The sequence below is a fragment of the Syzygium oleosum genome, unplaced genomic scaffold (genome assembly GCF_021117445.2).
Source record: "Syzygium oleosum isolate NSW1041296 unplaced genomic scaffold, Sole_v2.1 Sole_v2.02, whole genome shotgun sequence".
NCBI lineage: Eukaryota > Viridiplantae > Streptophyta > Magnoliopsida > Myrtales > Myrtaceae > Syzygium > Syzygium oleosum.
In genome coordinates this window covers 13423181-13432077 of record NW_026607486.1, presented here as the reverse complement: position 1 = coordinate 13432077, position 8897 = coordinate 13423181, and the positions used below count along the sequence as shown (strand labels likewise).

The 8897-nt window shown below is 42.9% G+C and overlaps 1 pseudogene; it reads right to left on the bottom strand.

Annotated features, from left to right (window-relative positions):
- Positions 1-1050: 1050 nt before the first annotated feature.
- On the bottom strand, positions 1051-7896 carry LOC115681795 (glycine--tRNA ligase, mitochondrial 1-like; annotated as a pseudogene).
- Between the last annotated feature and the right edge of the window lie 1001 nt (positions 7897-8897).

Here is an 8897-nt window from a genome sequence, read left to right as displayed (position 1 = left end):
AATGTCTAGCTTATATGATAACTTTATCTGTACTATTGATAAAGTAAAGAGGACTTCTTACTTTTACGGGATCTCAATCATTTTATTTGCTTATGAACTATCCTCAATTACTCGTTTTACAAAATATAACATTATCTATACTTGTGTTGACATTATCCCAAAACCGTGGAAAACGTCATAGAATCCAACTGCATTCCCGATTTCTTCATGTCATCAAACAATTTGAGGGCCTCGCCACCGCGGCCGTGCACTGCGAGCCCGTTGATCGCCCCAGTCCAAGTCAACACATTCATCGATTCATCGACCGACCCGCAGCTGGAGTACATGTCTATCAAAGCGGTCCCAACAGAAATCGTCCAACTCAAGCCATTTCTCCGAACGTAACAATCGACCCACCTACCCAATTCCAAAGCCCCTAAGGCTGAAATTGCTGACATCCCGCATCTGCGCAATCAGGGCGTGAAGGCAGTGGCCCATCTGCCCGAAGCGAGAGCATGACTTGAAGACGAAAGGGAAGGTGAAGTTATCCAGCGAGAAGCCGCGGCGTAGCATCTGCATGAAGAAAGAGAGGGAGAGAGTGGGCATAGCATCTGATGATGGTGTGGTAAGCAACGATGTTGGGAGAGGAGATACCGGCGAAGAGAGAGCGGGCACGGGTCAAGCTCTCGGAGGCTGAGGCGCGAGACAATAAGAGTCTTCCAATGTTGCCGCCGCATTCAGTGATCCCAACTTTTAGCTGTACCTCTATGTACCTATCCGGCATGCGCATAAGTAAAATGTTGTGGATCCAAGATCGATCCCAATCCACCTTAAATCCAAGGTCCATATGAGCAACCGAAGGGGGCAGCGGAACGCATATCGGAACAAGGGTGAACAAGGGGAAACTAGGGTTTCTGTTGTGGTGGATCTTGATGATATGTAACTTTAAAGCAGAGAAGCTCATAGAAAAATATTTGCACCATCTCGAGAAGCAGAATTTCCATGACAACTGAGCGATAGGAAATCAAGAGACCAACGTAGATCTGCAACTTCCTGGTTGTTTTTATCTCCGCAGATCTGCAACTTCCTGGTTGTTTTTATCTCCGTGTTAACAGGGGGAAAAAACATGAACAAGTAACATATTTAGCCAGCAAAATACTATGAAAAGTATACCGTTTGTTTCCTACCTTGGATACCTAATGACATCATACGTTTGATTCTAAGTGATGTAAAGTTACGTAAACAATGATATCAGTAACTCAACTATTCATCTTGTTCAGCAGATGCAGGTGTATGATGCGGGAAACTCGACCACACATCGGACCAGGTCCTGTGCCCGTCAATCAGCTCCTTCACAACTGAGACCACTTCCCCCACACTTGCTCGAACTTGATCTCTGCTGTCCCTCTCTCGAATGGTCACATCAACTTGAGAATCGACAGTGATTGCAAAGGGCACACCAAGCTCATCGGCTATTGCATATCTCTTCCCTATGGTGTCGCCTGTAAACATCGCCAGGGCGCAGTAGCAGATGATCATCCAATATAACTTTGGTGCTTTCACCAAAGACAAGAAAGTAAATCTCAACCCAAATATACAGCTCCATAACAAAACAAGTCCTCATATAAGATATTTGTGTATCACTCAGATTCGCAAACCTGACACAAACCTTAGAAATTTCCACAAATCATAGCTCAGATTTCAACAAGGAACAAAGAGAAGTTGCCAATTCATTCTGGAGCTGATAGTAGCATCAGGATAAAAGAACTCGATCCTAGAAAAACAGGCATTCCAACCCCACTAAAAAATCCCCTTACATAGTGAATAGGACAAAGAGAAGAGTGGTCAACATATAGTATTCATGTAAACACAGACGAAACATAAAACGCTTCAGAAATCATAGCTCCGTTTTAAGAAACAAAAGGCCAAGAGAAAAGAGATGTCAGTCAACCTTTGGAGCTAATCCTAGATGATAAATGATAACAATTTCAAGGAAACAGATATTAACACCCCTCGATAAAATCCGCTTCTATGGTGAGTAAAGAAAAGATAGTGACCAAAATATAAGCTTCATGTAAACTATGTACAAAAGAAACTCATTTTATGCAAGAAATTAAGAACCTAAAGTATATAATGGATAAGTACCTGTATTGTCATCCCTGTGCTTAACACCAGCAACAGTCAGTGATCTGCTAATAAGTTGAGCAACTGACTCATACTCGGGCTTCTTTATCAATGGGAAAACTGTACATTTGATAGGTGCAACATGTAGAGGGAAGTGGAACACATTCAGTTGTCCATCCCCTGCTTTGCCGAGCCTTGTATAGAAAGAATGCTCAAAAAGGCAGTATATTATGCGTTCAATGCCAAAAGACGGTTCGATAACAGATGGTGTAAAAACCCTCTCATGTTCCCTTATCTTTTGCTTAGAAATTTTGACCATGTTATCCGTGATTTTTATCATCCTCCCCACTTTGAGCACGAGAAATCCAGCCTTCCCTTTGGATTCTAAAGCAGCCTTCAACTGCAAAGCTTCCTCTTCATCCATTAACTGGTATTAACAAGACAAATGCAAGCATAAAGTAAAGGAACAGATTCCGAACATACTTAGCAAAAGAGCAAAAACCGAGGAACCTCGAGCATATACCGAAAGAGATTCAGTCACCATCATCTGATTTTCGTTGAAGGCAAGACCTAGTTCCTTCTCGTTTGGAGCAATTACCAGTTTCTGCATTGATACTTCGATTAGTTAATCATGATAACAAACTCAAGCATTCACAAATAAAGGTCAGAAACCTGCTCCACGTACTCCAAGAATAGCTAGCAAAATTAACTAGTCTGAAGAGTTGCCTCCACTTCTCTGGGTTCAGCAAATTTTTCATGGGCAACTAAGAGCAGCTCCACTTTTCTCCTGTCCAAATGACAACAATCATCACTCCAACTAGATGCCTCTATGATTAGCGGAACATATACATCTCTAAACTTTCTCTTATCCAGTTTTCAACCCCCTAAAAACGTGCCGGATAATGTTTTCCTTCAAACAGCATATTAGACAAAAGAATACAAGTGTGCAACAACGGATAACATATGTCATCCATCAAATGGTTGCCACACAAGACAGCTAAAATGTGAACCTATACAATGTAGCAAAACCACACCTTGCCATACAGAGATCATTGAAGAAAGAAGTAATATGGATAAAATGAAAATAAAATATTATTAATTTCTTAGGCATGTTGGCAGCTTATGATTCACATTCCATAACTTTGCTTCTGCTTCCTCGAAATTAGAAACAAGACGAAGAGTTTTGGAAGGATTTCAAAAAGACTCGAGAGGACCTTATGATAAAATCATTTCACTTATTGAGATAACGAAATGATACAGCCGATCCTTTCAATATTCCTGACCGAGCGCCTTCTCCAAAAACAAAAAAAGGAAAGAAAACTACTTGAAAGAAGGCAACATAACTCTTACCGTAAATTTCCGTAAATCATATGCTGACCTATCTGCAATATCAACACACTCCATCCAACCATAGGAACTCTCAATTTTAGCAACCCAACAATCTGCTGCATAGTGTCCTATTTTGTTCCCAAGACGCTGCCTAAACTGCAAGTGATCCTTGTCTATGCCGAGGCGAGTTGAAAACAGAAATGTTCTCCCTATGAAGTACCCGAGAGTCTCATGAGTAACAGTTCCCTAAAAATAAGCATCGAAACTGTGAGACTCAAAGTGAAAAGGTTAGGGGAAGAAAAATCAAGTCCAAAAGTTGATTCAAGCTAACCTTTGAAACTGCTTCACCAAGCCGAGTTTTAATAGGAGATTCGCCAGTTTGTCGTTCCCCGGGGAACATAAGCAATTCCAGATCTGCAACTTCAGAAAACTTTGGATGGGATTTATCTTCTGGATCGACAAAATGCTCGATCTCAGCGACAGTGAACTCATGGACAATTAGAAGACGATTTTGAGGAGAAATCTACACGTGTGAAAGCCATCAGAATCAAATCGCAGATTAAAATATAAAGGCCCGATGAAGATAACGAAAATATCTGAGACCACGTTTTAAGCCCATTTTGACTAACAAGACAATCAAATCTTACATGTAATGCAGTTTTAAGACAAGTTATGCTACGCAATGGTATCAGAGCAGAAATCATGCCTAAAACCCAAGCACGTGACGATGATCAGAAAGAATGATGGCACTACCTCTTCTCTGAAAGTCCGACCAGTATGAGCAATAGCAAAGGAGAGCTTATTGCCGTTAGACTCATGCACCCTTTTGAAATTCGCAAAAATGCCTGGCGCAATCTCAGGTCGGATGTACCACCTACAGCAGCAGATCGAGAGGGGATCAAAAGAATAAAGAAGAAACTACAGTAAATCCCAAAGGCGTAAAACCAAAAGCTAAAACAACATTCTAGAGAAAAGGAAGTTTCTACACCATTAGCATGACAGTGTGACATCCATTGGTGGTGGTACTTACTCCATTAAATAACCAGATGGGACTATGGAATCTTGAACCATCAAGCTGAACGGATGGGGATCGGAGAGAGCATTTTTGGTGCCTGGAGCCGTGATGCCATACCCTCTTATCTTGGCACCCAATTCCTTAGCAGAGAGGAGATACAGAGTCGCGAGCAGGTGCTCGAGTTCCGCCGCCTTCTCCGCACCAATGCTCAGATCCTTTTGGAGTTTCTCGTGACAAAAATCTTGGAGCATATGGTGAGGTCGATACCAACGCCCAGTTTCCTCATCCTTCACCATAAGGACGGTAGGGTCGTCCACAAGACCCGCCGCCTTGAAGAGAATCGCCGGAGGGGCCTACGGGCACTCCACATCCCACATCTGCTCCTCGTCAACAAAATGCTAAGAACGGAAATGAAAGAACAGAAGATTCACACGCTCAGACCCGCAGAAAAACTGATAGTCAAGCAAATCCAAACCGAATGTTTTAGAAGATTATCCTCTAATCCTCGCACGGCTGACCTGACGCCAGAACGCCAAGACGTTCGACCTGAGGTAGCCGCCGGACGGGGCCGTAGTCGTAGAGCCCGGCGCCGGAGACGGCGGCTTGAAGCTGCCTCTTGATGACGGCCTTGTCGATCTTGAGGTCGTTCAGGGCCGCGACGGCGGCGTCGATCTCCGGCTCCGGCGCCCCGCTGGTCTCGAGGGGCGCGGACGGTCTTTGCCCTGGACGTCGACGACCGCCTGGCGAGGGCCTTGCGGAGCGCGTCCTCGGCGGCGCGGCCCATCGCCGGGGAGGAGGGAGGAGGAGGAGGTCGGGGAAGGAGGGAGGCGAGAGGAGATGGAGGAAAAGAGAGGGGGCAAAGGGAAGTCGACGAGGAGCGAAGAAGAAGAAGAAAAAGAAATGAGTGAGCGAGGAGTCTGTTTAGGGCTTTTGGAAAGGGAAGTGAATGAGTGAGTGAGAGCAAGTGGGGGATGTTTTCGGGATTCTCGAAGCGTGTTCTCATCGGAGGGCACGCATTTTTTATTTTTTGAACCCACGAAAAGCCACAAATTGATAGATAAACTTTACCCAAAATTCATTAAAAATTTCAAATCGATACATTTACCAAAATTTATCACAAAAAATTACAAATTGGTATACTTGATCTCAATTCGGTACACCGATCAATTCTCACATGTTATCCAACTCAACAATTCGACGATAAAAGTGAACAGAAACTAATGGAAGGTAAATTTATCACAAATATATCGATTTGAATTTATTCTTTGTATTAACTATAGATCTTATAGAATTCTTGATTATACGGATTCGATCTCCCACTTTCCCAAAGCATAAATAATTTTACTTTGGCCGCTCTATCCATTCGGATTTTCACTCGCCATCTTATATGATCTATGAGATTAACGGGAATTTCGTAGATCCGGCGATTTTACCTGGGCCTATAAAATAAAGTGGACTTTCTAGTCGTGGACGATGTCCCTAATACTTGATAATTGAGCTTTTAAGATCGGGATTCTCGGCGGAAGAAGGATGAAGCTTTGCATCTCCTGGGAAGTGGGCTTTGCTGCTCAGGAAAGCCGCGTGCAAAGAAAAGGTGTGAGTTTCAGGTGGGCTTTGGACGACCCTACGGGGGCCCACTTGGACTTTGCTTTTATGGGGCAAGTTGGGGGTGAGGCCCACCACAATTTGCATGCCATGCATGCATGCAAGAAGACGGAGGAGGGATGATGATGACACGTTTAGCTCCCGACAATAGAGCACTTTCGAAGCAAAGGAGGCATTATGTATTATCCTCCACGTCTAGAGATTAACAACTTCATCTTTTACTTAAGCCTAATGGAGAGTTGACTCCGTCGTTTTATGCAAAGGAATTCTCGCCAATATCGCTCATTGGCATTCCCCCAGTTCATGGTCAGAGCGTTCGGACTATACGAAAGTGAAATATCAAGCATGGCGTCGTACTTCACGATTTAAATATAACTCGACTGCTGAAAAATTTGGTTTGTGCAATATATTTCTTGATCTTCTCCCTCCATCGGCTGGTGCCTTTTCAATCTAAGGTATTAGTCTGTACAAAAAAAAAAGGGTAATCGTGAAATTTATGGTTAATGTATCCATAGTTGGAGGCACCATAGTAAGATAGAGACTCCTCTTCCATTTTTTCTTATTAATTTTATGCACTACCGGAGGCTATGAAGTCTTAGCTTGGGCATGCTTGAATTGGTATTTTGTCCAACACTAATCTTCCGAAAATGGTAAATTCCAATTTGAAATATGATCACACATCTAGTGGGTGTGGGATCTTTATGGTAATTGCCTGGAGGAGGCAGTCGCACTTATCCCCCTCTCTACCCTTTTATTGATAGAAAGAAAAAAAAAACCTACAGACATAACATGTGCCTATCATGCTAATATAAATTTGTTGTCAATTGTTAGGCAACGCCATATGTTAGTCTAGGTCTACTTCTAACTTTGTAAAGAGCCCAGGCACCGACGAACATAGTTGACCCTCAATATCGAATGGAAGGTGGCAACATCGCAGATGCTCTATCAGCGCGCTGTCTCTCAATATTCTTTTCTTCTTTTGGATTCTTTGTTTTTTGCTTTTCTTTTATTTTTGGGCTTTTTGCTGATAAGGCACTCACTTGGCGCCACAACTCCTCAAATACAAAAAAAAGAAAAAGAAAAGAAAAAAGAAACAATCCTAAACACCAGTATGTCAACAATTTTTGTCACTCAAATTGGACAAGGTTAACAGGATTCTTCAATGGCCCTGATTGTACAATGTTTCAGAACTCCGCTTGCATTAAATAAAAGTTTTAGGACTTTAATGATACTTTCAAAACACTTCTTAACTTATTTTTAAACAATAACACACTCCCACATACACAAAACAAACCCAACTCTCTCTTTCTCTCTCACACGATGAGTATATCCGAGGTCTCCCAATGGAAGGGACTCCAAAAGCGGCGACAGGTAGAGAGAGCGCTAGAGGCAGAGTGAGGCTTAAAAGAAGGAGAGATGGAGGAAGGGAGAGAGGTTTTCTGATGAGTGTCATAATGTTCACCCAAAATTTTAAAGAGAGCCAGCAATCGGAGGCCGCACCCATTTAGGGATAGCGGAAAACACAACACACCGCATGCGAATTTTGATCCTTGCGAAACCATATTCCAATGGTAAATCTTTCCTGCTCTTTTTCGCAAGAAACACAAACAATTAACTCCCAAATCGAAGGTAGAACTACACGCTTGGATCTGTGACTCGTTTCAATATAAGCAGACCAATATATTTCCAAAGAGAAAGTTCGAAAGGCACATACCAAAGCGCTTTCCTCTTCATTTGCTTCGGTCACCAGGCTTGTATTCTTCAACTCGTTGAAAATCATAACTAGATGATCTCGCTATCTGGTCTCGTTGAGACAACGGTGTCAAAGACTGATAAGTCCGCATCGCTATTGGAGAGAAGCTGCGCGTACTGGATCAGTTCCAGGTATGCTTAAAGGATATGGCATTGACGTTTTGTTCGGAGAATGACCTTAAATTGCTACGAGTGCGCACGTTCCTAATGATGCTAGCATTCGTGTTGCCTTGAAGTCGTCCGGGGAAATTGAGCTTGCCTTGGTGCCTTTGAATCTGAGGGCCTGAGCTTGGCCTTGGTACTTTGGAAACTAAGGGCCGCGTTGTCGTAGAGAGGACTGCTGCCTCGGCCCTGTCGAAAGTGCCAAGCCACACCCGAGCCGCTTTGTTCAGGTCTGGTATCTCAGCAGCCCATTTCCCTCAGTCTTTGCCTCACTTCTCTGAAGTGTCTCCTCATCATCTTGTTACTCTCTTCACAAACATAAGCAGACCAAAAAACGGAGGCTTGTTAATTCGGTTAAGAGTGCGAATTGAGAAAGCTGAGATGGAAAAACATAAAAAAGAACAGTGGGAGGCTCAGTTCTCGCCCATACTTGGAATGCATTGTCCTCTTAAGAAATGACTGATTATCATGAACCATATTTTTTACCTACCAATCTTTGATGAGTCTTCAAAACATTTCTAAGTGCACATAATCATTATACTTTGAAGACGAGCTTTATCAAAATAGATCTTGTTGTCGGAGGTGCGCAATCTCGGATTAAACCCGATTTTATGCAAACAATCAGGTGTCCTCACATTCATTCGTCCTTGCACGTGTGTGGTACACACAGACAGAGAATTGCTATGATGTTGTAAACAGCCCCAGTACCAATGTAGTGGGCACATAAATCGAACCAAATCACACATTTCCACCTGGAAGTCTCTGGGAAATTATCTCTAGCTAACGTAAATGCCCGTCAAGGTCCTATTTTCCCGTTACTTCACTCGGGTTCTCCTCAGAACTCTCTCTAGACAATATGCATTTTGACAAATCACTTCACAAATAAAGTCAAAAGCATTAAACTCATAAATTCAAATTCGGCCAAGAAGTG